This window comes from Sapajus apella, unplaced genomic scaffold, assembly GCF_009761245.1.
Source record: "Sapajus apella isolate SASKATOON/1434 unplaced genomic scaffold, GSC_monkey_1.0 scaffold23, whole genome shotgun sequence".
In the NCBI taxonomy this organism is placed as follows: Eukaryota; Metazoa; Chordata; class Mammalia; order Primates; family Cebidae; genus Sapajus; species Sapajus apella.
In genome coordinates, this window is record NW_022436963.1 from 2,571,364 (window position 1) to 2,588,851 (window position 17,488).

Below are 17,488 nucleotides of genomic sequence, written 5' to 3' on the forward strand. Positions count from 1 at the left end.
AAAAAAAAAAAAAAAAAAAAAAAAGAAGAAGAATGTCTTTGACCTGCTTTAGCCCTACTATTTTTTAAATACATACTAGTTCATTATCCCACCCCACCCTAAACTTTTTAATCTTTAGAAGGTCATGCCCATTTTTTGCTGCATTAAAGATATATTTTGTACATAACAAGAAAGGAAGTTTCAAAGATTTTTTTTCTCTCAATGTAATTAAAATTCATGTTTTAATTGTGTAAGACTGTCTTTTGTTTTTTCAAAATAACTTTTAGTGTATTTCATCTTAGCTAGGTTTACAATCTAAAAGTATATTTTGGCAGACACCCTAGTGTCTGGTATCCAGACTCTTCTTATTAAAAGATCTCAGAACTGTTTAAGTAGGCAGTGTGTACAGATAAAAAGTATTCATCTTTCGTGACTCCCCCTGAAGCTAGGAGAAGTTGTGTGATACACTTCTGGCTATAAGAAATAAGTAGTTTGTAGAGAGATTCAAGATGGCCAATTAGGAGCAGCTCAGGATTACAGCTCCCAGTGAAAGTGCAGAGGGTGAGTGGACACTGCATTTCCAGACAGATTTTTGTTGCCCACAGACCAGGAGATACCCAGGCAGAGGAGCCCCATGGGTCACCAGCGCGACTCTTTTGGCTGGTGCGGCTGTTTTGCTGGCACCCTAGCGCAGCAGTTCTCAGCACAAAATACAGGGGACTGGGTGCCCTTTTGGCTGGTGGTTGGAGGTCCAGGAAGGCAGAGTCGCCCATCAGCTGATTAAAAAGGGGACTGAAATAGGGAGCCAGACCAGGAGATTCCCAGGCAAAAAAGCACCACGAATCTCAACGCCACTGTTTCAGGTGGTACAGTGGGGCACCGCACAGGAAATCACACAGATCCCAGCACCTTTTCAACAGGCGACTGGAACACCTGGGAGAGAGTCGACTATTCAACTAAAAAAAAAAAAAGTGCTCTGAGACAGGGAGCCAGGTGATCAGGCTTGGCTGGTCCCACCCCCACAAAAAATAGCAATTGGAAACGCTATGGGTTGAGAGTATCACAGCAAGCACAGCTGAACCCGGGAAGATTCAACTCTGTTGGGGAGGGGTGTCTGCCATTACCAAGGCACTCCACCACTACAGAGGTAGGCTGCCTCCTTGCTGGGAAGGGCAGCCCTTACAAAAAAAAAAACAAAAACAGGCAGCAACACAATGGAAACTCATAAATAAAGCCCTAACTCCCCAGGACTGATCAGCTGGGGGAAAAAAAGGGAGGTTTATGAGTTCTGCAGCAGCAGACTTAAACGTACCTGCCCAGCAGCTCTGAATGAACAGTGCAGCTCACTCCTCAGCACTTGAGCACCCATAAAGGACAGACTGTCTCCTCAAGGAGCTCCCTGACCGCCGTATACCCAAAGAATTACCTCATAAAGCAGAGCTCAGACTGACATTTGGTGGGTATCCTTCTGGGACAAAGATAACAAAAGAAGAAACTGGTAGCAACCCTTACAGTTCTGAAGCTGCTTCAGGTGATCCCCAGCAAGCAGGGTCTGGAGTGGACCTCAGCAGTCCTACAGAAGAGGGGTCAGACTGTTAGAAGGAAAACTAAGAGACAGAAATAACTTTATCATCAACAAACTGGACGTACTAAATCTGACAGTCAGCAACTACGAAGACGACAGGTGGATAAATCCACAAAGATGGGAAGAAACCAGCGCAAAAAGACTGAAAACACCCGAAACCAGAATGCCTCTCCTCCTACAAGGGATCACAACTCATCAGCAAGGGAACAAGGCCTGATGGAGAATGAGTGTGATTAATTGACAGAATCAGGCTTCAGAAGGTGGATAATAAGAAACTTCTGTGAGCTAAGAGAACATTCTAACCCAATGCAAAGAAACTAAGAACCTTGAAAAAAGATTTGATGAAATGCTAATGAGAATAGATGATTTAGAGAGGAATATAAGTGAATTAATGGAGCTGAAAAACAATACAAGAACTTTGTGAAGTATGTGCAAGTTTTAACAGTTGAGTTGATCAAGCAGAAGAAAGGATATCAGAGGTCGAAGACCAACTCAATGAAATAAAATGAGAAGACAAGATTAAAGAAAAAAGGATAAAAAGGAATGAGCAATGTCTCCAAGAAATATGGGACTATGTGAAAAGACCTAATCTACGTTTGATAGGTGTACCTGAATGTGACAAAGAGAATGAATCCAAGCTGGAAAATACTCTTCAGGATATTATCCAGGAAAACTTCCCCAACCTAGCAAGGCAGGCTAATATTCAAGTTCAGGTAATACAGAGAACACCACAAAGATATTTCTCAAGAAGAGCAACCCCAAGGCACATAATCATCAGATTTACCAGGGATGAAATGAAGGAGAAAATGCTAAGGGCAGCCAGAGAGAAAGGTCAGGTTACCCACAAAGGGAAGCCCATCAGACTCACAGCAGATCTCTCAGCAGAAACCCTATAAGCCAGAAGAGAGTGGGAGCCAATATTCAACATTCTCAAAGAAAAGAGCTTTCAACCCAGAATTTCATATTCAGCCAAAGTAAGTTTCATAAGTGAAGGAAAAATAAAATCCTTTGTGAACAAGCAAGTACTCAGAGATTTCATCACCACTAGGCCTGCTTTACAAGAGCTCCTGAAAGAAGCACTACATGTAGAAAGGAACAACCAGTATCAGCAACTCCAAAAACACACCAAAAGGTAAAGAGCATCAACGTAATGAAGAATCTGCATCAACTAAAGGGCAAAACAGCTAGCTAGCATTAAATGGCAGTATCAAATTCACACATATCAATATTAACCCTAAATGTAAATGGACTAAATGCCCCAATCAAAAGACACAGACTGGCAAATTGGATAAAAAGCCAAAACCCATCTCACATGCAAGGATACACAAAGGCTCAAAATAAAGGGATGGAGGAAGATTTACCAAGCAAACGGAGAGCAAAAAAAAAAAAAGCAGGAGTTGTAATTCTTGTCTCTGATAAAATATATTTTAAAGTAACAAAGATCAAAAGAGACAAAGAAGTACATTACATAATGGTAAAAGGATTAATGCAACAAGAATAGCTAATGATCCTAAATATATATGCACCAATACAGGAGCACCCAGATACGTAAGGCAAGTTCTTAATGACTAACAAAGAGACTTAGACTCCCACACAATAATAGTGGGAGACTTTAACACCCATTGTCAATATTAGATCAATGAGACAGAAAATTAACAAGGATATCCAGGACTTGAACTCAGACCCGGAACAAGCAAACCTAATAAACATTTACAGAACTCTCCACCCCAAATCCACAGAATATGTATTTTTCTCAGTACCACATTACATTTACTCTATAAGTGACCACATAATTGGAAGTAAATCACTTCTTAGCAAATGCATAGCATTTCACAGGTTTAAGTGAAATATTGGTTGACTGCTTGTTTGTTATCTTCCTCCCGTATTCCTTACTGTCTCTATTGTCAAGCACAATTACTGACATAAAAGAGGTTTTTTAATACCCATTTTTAGACTGCACTCAGGCTTCAGCAATACAGCAAGACTCCCAATCTCTCTCCCTGTTTCTCTTCTTCTCTCTCTCTCTTTCTTTCTTTTCCTTCCTTCCTTCAAAAAAGAAAAAAGAAGATGAAAATAAATAAATAAGTAAATATATACATAAATAAGTGTAAGCTGGCCAGTCTGAGTCTAAGTAAATAAATAAATAAGTAAGTAAGTAAATAAATAAAAACCTGGGAGGGTGGCTCCCACCTGTAATCCCAGCATTTTGGGTGGCTGAGACCAGGAGATCATGAGGTCAAGAGATCGAGACCATCCTGACCCACCTTGTGAAAACTTATCTCTGATAAAAATACAGAAATACCAGCCAGGTGAAGTGGCACGAGCCTGTGGTCCCACCTGCTCAGGAGAATGAGGTGGAAGAATTGCTTGAATCCAGGAGGGGGAGGTTGCAGTGAGCCAAGATTGCACCACTGCACTCCAGCCTGGTGACAGAAGAATACTCCGTATTAAATAAATAAATAAATAAATGCGAGCCTTCATCTAAGTAAATAAATTCCAGCCTGATTCTAAATGATTATACGGTTAGTTAAGAAAACAAATAAATGCAAGCCTGCACACAAATACATAAGTATGTAAATAAATTTTTAAAAATATAAGAAATAAGTAGTTTGTATAAGGGGTTTCTGGAAATGCCATTGTTTTTCTTGTAGCAGAATGCATTGTCACAAGATTGTTTTCTTGTGACTACATTAGCATGTTCTTATAGCCCATTGTCTTTCTTCCTTCTCTCCTTTTACTTTTGGATAAGCTTATGGTAGGTTTGCCATCTTATCACCAGGATATGACAACTACAAGTTTAAAAATTATATTCCAGGGATGTCAGGACGCAACAATGGAAGATGTCTAAAACTTTGTTAACATTGTACAGTCACTGTAAAAATCCTATTTAACTTCTGAACTTTTTATGTGAGAAAATATGTTAGTTAAATCCTGTTAACAACAGGATAATAAAAAAAACAAACACAAACCTCATTAATCTATGAGATGTCACTGAGAATAATGAACTGAATTAAATGATTGATCCCCACTACTTTTAATTTACTAATTATGTTTGTTTTTATGTAATATAGTGAGCTTACCTTCACTACTGTCTGTATCCATTGAAATAAAAATTGATTCTCAAATGATTTGTATAAATGTTGTAAAACTTTTTCTTCAAATTGTGATTTGATTATTTTAATTTTTTAATATATAGCTTTCACACCAGAAATAGTCAACTTATAATAGTTTGAAAACTTTTAGTCCCCAAGAAGACATGGTAACTAGAGAAAAGATAACCTAAGTAGTCAAATTATTATTATTATTATTATTATTTTGAGACAGAGTCTCACTCTGTCACTCAGGCTAGAGTGCAGTGGTGTTATCTCGACTCACTGAAACCTCTGCCTCCCAGGTTCAAGCAATTCTCCCACCTCAGCCTCCTGAGTAGCTGGGACTACAGGCATGTGCCACCATACCCAGCTAATTTTTGTATTTTTAGTAGAGACGAGGTTTCACTCTGTTGGCCAGGATGGTCTCAATCTCTTGACCTCATGATCCACTTGCCTTGGCTTCCCAAAGTGCTGGGATTACAGGTGTGAGCCACTGCGCCTGGCCTAGTAGTCATATTATTTAGAGTGATTATATGCCTTTTCTACTTGACTAGATTTGTGATGTAAGTAAATTTCCATTTCAGTGTTTTTGTTGAAAGCATTTTCAGGAGAAATAATTTATCAGGGTTCTTAGATTACTTTTATATCATCATTGAGGAATTGTGTTAATATAATAAGCTAGTATCAGGATAGTTGTATGGGAACAAAATATTAAAATTGGATTGTATCGCACATATTCACAAATACTATTCTGGGCTTCTGAACTGCTCTCACTTTCCAAGCAAGATAGGCTAATAAACTGAAGCATGTATGATTAGCATTAGGTCAATTTAATGAAATATATGAAATACCTGCACAATAAAAGCTACACAGCAGTATTGAAAAAAAAATTTTTAAGACCTGAAATAAATGGAGGAGATATATCATGCTTATTGAGTGTAAGACTCAGTATTTTTAAGATGTTCTCTCCAGTATTGATGTGTGGTATCAACATAATCCTAATGAAAATCAAAATTTCAGCAGGTATTTTTTGTGTAGAAATTGATGTTGATTGTTTTATTTATTGTTTTTGAGTCAGAGTCTCTCTCAGACTCCCAGGCTGGAATGCACAATCACAGCTCACTGTAAGCTCTAACTCCTGTACTCAAGAGATCCTCCCACTTCAGCCTCTTGAGTAGCTGGGACTACCAAACACGGCTTTTTTTTTTTTTCTTTTCTTTTTTTTTTTTTTTTTCTTGAGACCAAGTCTTGCTATGTTGCCCAGGCTCCTCTGAAAGCTACTAGTTTCACGTGATCTCCTGCTTTAGACTCCCAAAGTGGTGTTATTACAGGCGTGAGCTATCATACCCGACCTGATAAGTTGATTCTGAAATGTATATGGAAAAAGTAAATGACTAGACTATTCAGAGAAAACTCAGAAGAACAAAGCTGGAGGTCTTTGCGTATGTGATTTGAAGACTATAAAATATAGTAATCAAGACTGTGATGTTAACAAAAGGATTGACATATAGATCAATGAAACAATGAGACAATTCAGATATGGCTAATTTTAGATAAAAGTGAGATGGCCCCTAAATGGGGAAAAGGAAGTCTTTTTAACATATGAGGATAAATGAATATTCATATGGAGAAAAAAATGAATGCATTCCTTACCTTACACTATGTACTACTAGAACCAAAGAATTCCTAACTTTAGGATAGGCTAGGTTTCTTAGGACATTAGAAGCACAAACTGTAAAAGAAAAAAGCTGACATTTTGGACTCCATAAAGAAAACTTTTGTTCTTTGGAATATACTATAGTGAAAATGAAAACTAAACCCAGAGTGGGAGAATTATGTTTCATATATCAGGAGTCACATCAAAAGAAAAGAACTCTTGACTCTTACAACTCAGTAATAAAACAATGCAACAAAGAAAGACAAAGGATTTAAATACACAGTTTATAGAATAAGAAAAAATAATGACCAATGAAAAGATACTCAGCATCATCAGTCATCAGGGAAATGTAAATCAAAAATATATCCATTTCATTGTTGCTTGACATTAATTCCAGTCTTTACCCATATTTAGGAATGAGATTGATTTGTAATTTCCCATTCTTCAAACCCTTTGTCTGCTTTTGTAATCAGTTTTAAGTTTGTGATTATCTGTTCCTTAAACATTTGGTAGAATTCACCTTTAAGGCTGGCGCGGTGGCTCACACCTATAATGCCAGCGCTTTGGGAGGCCAAGGTGGGGGGATCATCTAAGGTCAAAAGTTCGAGACCAGCCTGGCCAACATGGTAAAACCCTGTCTCTACTAAAAAATACAAAAATTAGCCAGGCGTGGTGGCAGGCGCCTGTAATCTCTGCTACTCGGGAGGCAGAGGCAGGAGAATTGCTGGAGCCAGGGAGGCGGAAGTTGCAGTGAGCCGAGATTGCGCCATTGCACTCCAGCCTGGGTAACAAGACCGAAACTCCGTCTCAAAAAAAAAAAGAAAAAAAAATTCACCTTTAAGCAGTCTAAGTTTGTGTTTTCTTTATATTAGTTGCTTTACATTGCTAGTGTTTATTTGTTGTTCTTGCTCTTGCTAAACTTTTGTCTATTTTAGTAACCTATATAGGGAATATCTTTTGGCTTTGTTGATCCTCTCTTTTAGTTTTATTTTTTATTTAATATCTGTTCTTTATTTCTTTCTACATTTTTGTGGGTTCATCCAGTATTTTTTCCAGCTTATAAGGTTGGATACTTAGCTTGCTTATTTATTTATTTATTTATTTTTTTTGAGTCGGAGTTTCACTCTTGTTACCCAGGCTGGAGTGCAATGACGCGATCTCGGCTCACCGCAACCTCCGCCTCCTGGGTTCAGGCAATTCTCCTGCCTCAGCCTCCTGAGTAGCTGGGATTACAGGCACGCGCAACCATGCCCAGCTAATTTTTTGTATTTTTAGTAGAGATGGGGTTTCACCATGTTGACCAGGATGGTCTCGATCTCTTGACCTCATGATCCACCCGCCTCAGCCTCCCAAAGTGCTGGGATTACAGGCGTGAGCCACCGCGCCCAGCTCATTTATTTTTAAATTATTTTTTTCAGACATGTCTAGTTTGCTGTTGAAACAGCCACAAGTTCATATTTTATTTATTACACTTTTCATTTCTGAGAATTCTGTTTAGTTATTTTTCAAGTTTGTCCGGTTCATTTTGACAGTCCTTTCTGCCTATTATATACTTTCAGTGTCCTCATTTATTTCTTTAAACATATGGTAGATACCCATTTTATTTTCTTCATCTGATTATTTCAGTATCTTTAGGTTTTGTTGTTCTGTTTCAAATTTTTAAAAATCTGACTCTTGCTTTTGTTCACCTTTTTTTTTTTTTGGCATGTTTTATTTTGAACTAATGTCCCTTGGAACTCTAAGTATATTAATTCCTTGAAACTAGAATTAAAACATTTCTCCAGGGAAGATTTGCATTTGGTGGTTTTGCCAAGTGCGTGGAGTATGACCTACCTGGAAACACATTAAAATTTAGATTGAAATTTTTTAGGCCATAAAGTAGTTATGTGGATTTCTTCTTTTAACCCATAGTAGTGCTCATTTGCAGTTAATATTCCTTTTTGCCCTTTACCCCTGAGACCCATACCTAGCTTCAGTGCCTCTATGCCTTGTGGAATTTTTCCCTTCTAATTCTAGTAGTGTGTCTACTCTCTAGAATTCCAGCCTTCCATGGTTTGATGCCACCTGCTGCCTAGCTTTTGCCTAAGACTTGGCCTCCTGACCCACTTTACCCAAAACCCAGGGATTGGCAGGTGCTTACAGGACAAATGGAAATATGATGCCAAAATGCACTCCTCCTTATTGCAATGTTATAGTTGTTTTGGTCTTACTTTTTACTCACCCCTGTATTAAATAAGTTTTACTTTCATTTTGATGTTAGCCAACATTTGCTAATGTATTTTTTTGTGGAGGGACTCTTTCTTTCTCTGTCTCTCTTCCCTCCACCCTCTTTTGCTGTCTCGCTCTCTTGCTCTCATCTGTGATACTCCTTCATCTTAGACTATTGTTTGCTTTTGAAAGCTCCTATTTCTTTTAAAACAACTCTCTGAAAGGGGTTTCTTACCTGTATTAATAAGAAATATCCCTCATTTATTCGTGATTTACCATGGACACAGCACTTTATACATTTATAGCTGTTTTGTCCTCACAGTAACCTTGTGAGATGGGCATTGATATCCTCACTTAGCACTGGTGAGTCTTACATCTAGGAAGTAACTGAAGTGACTTGATAACACACTCACTCCTCCTTTCTCTCCTATCAATGAGATTTTACTAGATAATAGGGGATGGATGAACAAATACGGATTATTCTTTTTCCCTCAAACCTTGTTTCCAACCAGTTCCCAGGAAGATTTGCTATATTGCTACACTGATTAACCCTCATTTCTTTTCCACATTTGGCCTCCTGTGAGTTCACAAATGAAAAACCAGTATTTTTTTCATATGAATTCTTTACTACATCATGGCTTTTCTTTAAATTTTTTTTCTTTTTCATTTAGAGGCATTATCAGTGTAAAAATGATATTGAAATCTTGATTCACAGGCAAGCTTTTGGTCCGGATTCATCTACGTCAGTAAAACAAGGGGCATAAAATAGTATTTAAAATTGCATAATTCTGTCTAATTTGCTGGTAGAGCTTTTCCTTCATTTATAGTAGGATTACTCAGACTGTTTTTGGTTGTCAGTTCTCTCATAATTATTTTTAATTTTAGCAATGGTGTTTTAGACTGTTATCCTGGTTTAAAATAATCTTGAGAGAAAACACTGTTAAAGGAGATTATACAATGCTAAGATGGAAAAAATATAATATATAAGACCTCACTACTTTCTTGATGGCATAATGCACTTAATTTCATTTAACTTACCCTTCAATGCCATTATGAGCTGTGGCAGTTATATCACAACATTCATTTCCAACATTCTTTAAAAATGAGGGCATCCTTCTTCTGTGTAAATGTAGTTTGGGCCAACTTATTAGTCTTCTTTTAAGAACATTTTCAATAGAAATGCACTTAATATTTCAGGCAAACAGTGATGGATTGACTAGGGAGCTTTAGTTCTCTCAGAAGCCGCCCCAATGGAGTTGCATGTCCTCTTATATTTGTGTGCAGAGAATTGGAAGAGCAAATTATACCCAAGGACATTCATTCAGTGAGACATAGCCAGCTCTGAGGCTTGATCTCTAAATCTGAATTATGACAGCAGCATATTAAAAATATTGGAATAGCATAATACTTTCCTAATTCCTGGGAAATGTTTTTACCTAATAGTACCTGAAAGTGATTGTTTCAGATGTCAAATGTTCTAAAACTTTGGATCAAAAACATGCAGGAGCACAGCAGTGTTTAGAAATGGCTCAAAGAGTATTAATCTGTTTTTTTTTTTTTTAACCAAAAGATGAACTTAGGGGCTAAGAAACTAGGAAACTGTTCATAGAAAAAGAAAAAAAAAAGTATTTCAAAGAAAGCAAATGTCTGCTTTTCTTAAAATTCTCCCCTAAAAAAAGGACCTGGTTTTTAGAAACCTGCTTTTAGAAATACCATATATTTTCATGCTAAATAAATGTCTATTTATTAACTTACTATGTAAAGGATTTGGTAGTGCCTCCTAGAATGGCCAGCTTCTTCATCCTCCCTTGTCACAACTTCCACCTAGGAGAATCAGTGTCACTGGGTTCCATGAGAGGCGATAATTATCAGGCACAATACCAGTTTAATTGTATGTAATAGTTGGAAGGAGTAGAAAGTACCTAGGCTTTTATATTATACACCTCTGCTTGAATCCCAACTCCCCAGATTTCTAGCTTTGTGTGTTAGTGCAAATTACTTAAACACTGGGTCTTAGTTTTCTCATCTGTGAAGCTGAGACAATAGCCAGTATGTTGGGTTGTTGTGAAGGTAAATAACAAATAACAGTACATGAAGGCTATTTCCTGAGTACCTAGGATATATGAAGTACTGAAGGTTGATGAAACGTGATTTTCTTAAGATTTTTGCTAATTGTTTATGTGACTCTTATCTTCCTCAGATGATGTCACAGTTCCTTAAACTAGAATTTTTTTTCAGAGTTGATGCACGTTGTTTTCTTGAAACCTGATTAATCTTTCTAATTTTAGAATAAACACTCTTGTAATTAAGCAGAATCAAGCAGACTATAGGGAAAAGAAAAAGACCTTAGTCTTAAAATGTAATTTTAAACATTCAGATTTCTTACTATTTAGAAAATGATGTTTGGTTTCTAGGATAGTCCACAAGCGAATGAATGGCTAGTTGATCTACTAAATTTCCCTAAACCAAAAAAGTGAAGAAGGTATAGTCTTCTCATTAGAGCAGTATTCTCAGAGTGGACATAGCAGGGCTTGTGTCCTTCCAGCTTCTAAAAGAACCATTGAAAACTATTGTGAATTGTCTTATTCTACTTTCCACACCTAGTTATACAGCCTGCCAATTGAGATCTCAGGAACAGGAAAGGTTCATTTCCTAGATGGCTGGAAACCTCAGAAAATTTAGCACATTGGACATAAAATGCATGTGAATGACTCCCAACTGAATAATGTATTTCCTTTGGAAATGCAATAAATATAATTATGTATACAAATAAATAGATAGGTTTATTTTGGGAATAAGGAAAAAGATATGTTAAAGTTCATCTGGCTATTGTCATTCTTTAATTCTCAGCTAAAATTTCACCTCCTCACATTCATTTTTGCAGAGTGGGCAAAGAAAGTCAATTTGGATGTGAGAGGCCACAAATTGGTAACTAGCACAGTTCATTCTTTTGGCTATTAAGCTTTTGCATGCACTCTCTACACATATTTGAACTCTCACACAATAAAACAACTATATACCTATTTTTTAATTTTTAAAAGTTATTTTTGTGGTAAAATATGACATAAAATTTATCATTTCAACTATTGTTAAGTGTATAGTTCAGTGGCATTAAGTACATTCATTGTTATGCAATCCCCACCATTGTTATGCATCCCCCACCACCATTCATCTCTATAATTTTTTTCATTTGTCAAATTAAAACTCTATCCCTATTAAACATTGACTCCATATTTCTCCCTCCCAGATATCCTGGAAACCGCCATTGTACTTTCTGCCTCTATAAATTTGACTGCTCAAAATACCTCATATGAGTAGAATCAGATGGTCCTGTTGTGACTGGTTTATTTCACTTAGCATAATGTTTTCAGGGTTCATCCATTTGAGTTCAGCATTTGTCAGGATTTCCTTCCTTTTTAAGGGTGAAAAATATTCTATATTATGTACAGTGTCAGTAGAATCTGAGTTTCATATATGTAACAATACAGAGAGAACCAGGATTTGGGAGTTAAATATGTATGCTTGGGTTTAAATCCTATCCAGGTCACTCAAATGCTCTATGACCTTGATGGAGATTTGTAATTTCTGTGAATCTAAGCTTCCTTATCTATAAAATAATGAAAATAAAGCCTTTCTGATGGGACTGTTGTATGAGTTATATTATTTATATAAAGTACCCAGTATAGTGACTGGCCCAAGGAAAACAATTAAGGATAAAAGTTCATATGGTTGTTGGCTGCATGTATATTTTCTTTAGAAAAATGCCTGTTCATGTTCTTTGTTCACTTTTTAAGGAGGTTGTTTTTTTCTTGCAAATTTAAGTTCCTTGTAGATTGATGGATATTAGAATTTTGTCAGATGCATAGTTTGCAGATATTTTCTCTCAATCTATAGATTGTCTTCTTACTTTGTCAATAGTTTCTTTTTCTTCTTCTGTATAGCTCTTAAGTTTAGTTAGATCTCATGTGCCAATGTTTTACTTTTGCTGCTTTTCGCTTCTTTGTCATGAAATTTTTACCCATTCCTATGTCCAGCATAGTATTGCCTAGGTTGTCTTCCAGGTTTTTTGTAGTTTTGGTTTTACATGTAAGTCTTTAATCCATATTGAGTTGGTTTTTGTATATGGTGTAAGGAAGGGGGTCCATTTTCAGTCTTCCGCATATGGCTAGCTCATTATTTCAGCACCATTTATCGAATAGGGAGTCCTCAGTATCACTGGTCATTAGATAAATGCAGATCAAAACCACAATTAGATACCATCTCACACCAGTCAGACTGACTGTTGTTAAGAAGTCAAAAAATAACAGATGCTGGTGAGGTTGTGGAGAAGAGAGAACACTTATACACCGTTGGTGGGAGTGTAAATTAGTTCAACCATTGTGGAGAGCAGTATGGCAGTTCCTCAAAGAGCTAAAAACAGAACTACTATTCAACTCAGCAATCTCATTTCTGGTTATATACTCAGAGAAATATAAATTATTCTACCGTAAAAACATATGCACACAAATGTTTATTGCAGCACTATTCACAATAGCAAAGACATGGAATCAACCTAAATGCCCATTAATGACAGATTAGATAAAGAAAATGTGGTACATATACACCAGGAATACTGTTCAGCCGTAAAAAAGAATGAGATCTTGTCTTTTACTGGAACATGGTTGGAGGTTGAGGTCATCATCCTTATCAAATTGATGTGGGAACAGAAAACCAAATACTGCATTTTCTCACTTATAAGTGGAAGTTAATGATAACACATGGGCACAAAGAAGAAAAACAGACACTGGGGCCTACTTGAGGGTGGGGAATGGGAGGAAGGAGATGAGCACAGAAAGAATAACTATTGGGTACTAGGTTTAGAACCCAGGTGATGAAATAATCTGTACAACAGACCCCTGTGACGTGAGTTTACCTATGTAACAAACGCATGTGTACCCCTGAACCTATAATAAAAGTTAAAAAAATGATAACAGTTGATTGCTTACCACCAACTCTACATGAAGACTCTTATGTATGCCTGGTCCTCTTTATGTCCTTTGAGGATGATGGCACTTGTGTTGAAATTATCATTTCAAACCAGTGTTTAGATATTATTGGAATTTTCCCTTTACCTACAGCAGAGCCTACCTGAACTGTGATGCTAAGTTTTTACTGAGGTCAACTACTTCTTAGTTTCTGTGTGCCACATTAAAAAAAAAAAAAAAAAGGCTGGGCGCGGTGGCTCAAGCCTGTAATCCCAGCACTTTGGGAGGCCGAGGCGGGTGGATCACGAGGTCAAGAGATCGAGACCATCCTGGTCAATATGGTGAAACCCCGTCTCTACTAAAAATACAAAAAAAATTGGCTGGGCATGGTGGCGCGTGCCTGTAATCCCAGCTACTCAGGAGGCTGAGGCAGGAGAATTGCCTGAACCCAGGAGGCGGAGGTTGCGGTGAGCCGAGATCGCGCCATTGCACTCCAGCCTGGGTAACAAGAGTGAAAACTCCGTCTCAAAAAAAAAAAAAAAAAAAAAATGCTGGTCAGCCACCAGCCATTGTTCCATTTGCATTTAGTTCAGAATTTGAGAAGTCAACTGATTTCTCAGCATTCTGCCATATATCAAGTCTATCTAAACTTCATGTTGCATTTTGTAGAAGACATTTTAGAGAAAGATGTGGAAGTAGGAAAAAGTCTATGGTTGGAGAGCAACTCCAATAAGAAATAAGAAACTTTAGTGCCAGTGAACCAGTTGTTAGAAGCACAGATATTTAAGAAGCACAGATATTTAAGAACCACAGATTGTCAAATCAATGTTTCTCATGTCTTCACTGCAATTCCTTGTATAATTAGATGCTTTATTTTTACCTTGTGAGTCACACTATTAGGTTTAATTTATTTTGACTGTTTTTAAGATTGAATTAAAACAAGAAGCCTAGTATTTAAATTTTGTGAACTACAGGTTGAATTTTGGTGATGATTATATCACTACCTACTTTGGCAACTTCAGTGCTTTGACATCCATTATTCCATTTTATCTTCACTACATCCGAGAAGGTGGGCAGGGAAGACTGCTTTTTCTCATTCTCTGTTTTATAGGTAAGGAAATGGAACACTAGAGAAGAGAAGTGTCATGGACAACCTAAAGGACATAGATTTTGTTTAGCTGAGTAGGCAAAATGAAACTGGAATCTAAGTATCTTGCTTTGACTGCAAGGTTTTCATTTTAAGAAAGTTAGAGCCAATTGAAATGAACAAATTTGCAGTACTTGTTAACCATTAAGTGTAAAGATTTTAAAATGGAAAAGTTGATGAGTATTTTATTTTTGAGACAGAGTCTTGCTTGGTTGACGAGACTGGAGTGCAGTGTGCCATTTCGGCTCACTGCAGCCTCCACCTCCCAGGTTCAAATGATTCTTATGCCTCCACTTCAGCCTCCCAAATAGTTGGGATTACAAGTGCATGCTACCATACCCAGCTAATTTTTGTATTTTTAGTAGAGACGGGGTTTCGCCATCTTGACCAGGCTGGTCTTGAACGCCTGACCTCAAGTGATCCACCTGTCTTGCCCTACTAAAGTGGTGGAATTACACGCGTGAGCCACCATGCCTGGCCCCAGAGTGTTTTATATTAATCAATTTTTCATTGAAGCATCTGGTCAATATTAAGTCATGGACAAATTGTAGTATTGTACCAGCCCTTTCCTGTAATATTTGTATATTTATTGGAGATGTTTAAAATTGTAAGAAAATTTTGATTCATAGTATTGCAAATAAATAGCTGTTGTCTAAATATAGAAACAATACTTTTCTGCCAACAAAGAGGAAAACATTTAGAGCCGGGTACTGATATTGGAGTTCATTTGGTTTCAAATTGATATTTAAGATAAAATAACTTTCTTTTAAAAACAAACATTTAACGAGCATTAGATTTCATGTGTAATTACTCCTTTAGCTTCTGTAATCTAGAACTACATAATTGCTATTCTAGATCTTGAATATTCTTAGGACTACCTTACTCTGAAGGTTATTCTGCTAATCTATCAAAACCAAATGCCAGAAGACTTCCATTGGATGTTACTACCACTAGACACAGTGCCAGCTTCTTTTTGTTTCATCATTCTGTGCACTTACATAACAATACTTTATTAAAGTAGAACCAAACGTTTCATGGGGGAATTGTTTTTTTAGATGAATAACATTTCTGTTGACTAAATCTATGACACTCAGGTAAATATTGTAAGTAATGCTTACATTACACTGTTGAACACCAGCCAGAATACATCAGATGAGTTTTTATCCAAAAACCTTCTGGTGCATGATAGATTGTTTATATTATTCTCTAGCAAGTATTAGAATAATTCTAGTTTTCTTCATTTGTTCATTGACTTCACTAGGTTAATTTAGAAGCAAAGATTGTTAAATTATTTAAATTAACTAAAGCCAGAATTTCCACTCCACAATTTCCTTAGTTTATTCTATTTTTTCTGTTTGAAAGCTTATTTTTAAATTTAGTGTTTTTTGTTTTTTTGACTTCTTAAGTTGGTTTCTTTCTGTAGATTCCTCTTCTTTTTCTCTCCTACCCTGCAGACAACATATATTTTCTCATCTATACCAATTCGTCCTTTGGTATGTCTTTTAATTTCTCCTCTCTTTGTCTAGTCCTACTGCTATTGTCTGGATATTCATCTCCTCTGATAAGATTTAGCTTGTTTGTTCCTCCAAACTATTTCATGTCACTCTTCTTTTATTATGTTATTCTTCTGCTAATAAGTCATCCTTGACTATGATTGTCTTCTGCAGAAAGAATGGCTGCACCATCAGTTCTCATTCTATATTAATTGCCTCTGCTTGCCCAGTCTTATAGTTTCACAAAAATTATGATTCCCAAAGTATGATGAGCCAAATCATTCCACTAAGTAGCATCCTCCTATTTCCAGCTGCCTATTGGCTTGTTAGTTATATCTGCCTGCATGTTCCATAGGTGGCTCAAGGCCACCATGTCTTTTCAGCCTCTGTGATCTCTCTTCTTTTTTATGTCAGTGGGTTCTTGCAAGGATCAACTACAATAATACATGTGTAAGCCCTAGATAATCATTGCTCCAGATGCACTTCTAAAAGGGTATGAAATTAGTGGTGTGAAATTTATATTCTCTTCAAAGAACATTGACAAGTTATTTTTTCATTCAACAAATATTGAATGCTTTCTATTTTCAGTACATTACAAGATTGCTCCACATTGCTGCTGGGATACAATAGAAAATAAAAAAGAAAATCTGCCTTTTTGGAACTGACTTTCTAGTGTGGGAAAACAAATATAAGAAATGTATTAAAAAAATAAAAGTTCAGTGAGCCAAAAAAATGGATTTTAATATATTGTGAGATACATAAGGTTTCACATTTCTAATTTATATTAGACATGACGAAGCATTTTTTACAAAATAGTTTTGCAATTTACCTACCCATGAAATTCATCCATTTTAATTACAGAGTTACATGATCTTTAGTCAGTTTACAAACTAGGGCTACTATCACCACATCTAGCTTTAGAATATTTCCATCACCCCAGAAAGATCTGTCATGCCCATTTGCAGTCATTCCTCACTTTTGCCAAGCTTCAGACAACCATTAATCTGCTTTCTGTTTCTATAGATTTACATTTTCTATGCATTTCATATAAATACAGTAATAAAATATGCAGTCTTTTATATCTAGCATCTTTTAAAATAATAGTGTTGGCACTCATTGATGAATGGGTTGATTTTATTGTATATAAAGTGTCCAGCACGAAGTTTTGAAAAACATTTAAGGTGAAGAGATTACTATTGTCAAGCAAATGAACATACTTACCATCTTACATAGTTATTACCTTTCTCTATTTTTTTAATAATGAGAATATATAAAATCTGTTAACAAATTCCCAGTATAAGATACAGTATCATTAATGATAGTCCTCATGTTGTACATTAGATCTCTATACTTATTCTCCTTA

At 36.4% G+C, this 17,488-nt stretch overlaps 1 protein-coding gene and 1 long non-coding RNA gene across 3 annotated transcripts in view; both read left to right on the forward strand.

Annotated features, from left to right (window-relative positions):
* LOC116559354 overlaps positions 1-6,852 on the forward strand; it is a 9,586-nt gene extending 2,734 nt beyond the window's left edge. Inside the window, exons 2-3 of the long non-coding RNA XR_004272432.1 lie at positions 2,540-2,542; positions 6,841-6,852. This is a non-coding gene — a long non-coding RNA (uncharacterized LOC116559354). The remainder of the gene's footprint in view (positions 1-2,539; positions 2,543-6,840) is intronic.
* DOCK3 (dedicator of cytokinesis 3) overlaps positions 1-17,488 on the forward strand; it is a 664,292-nt gene that overhangs the window by 272,114 nt on the left and 374,690 nt on the right. The window lies entirely within an intron of this gene.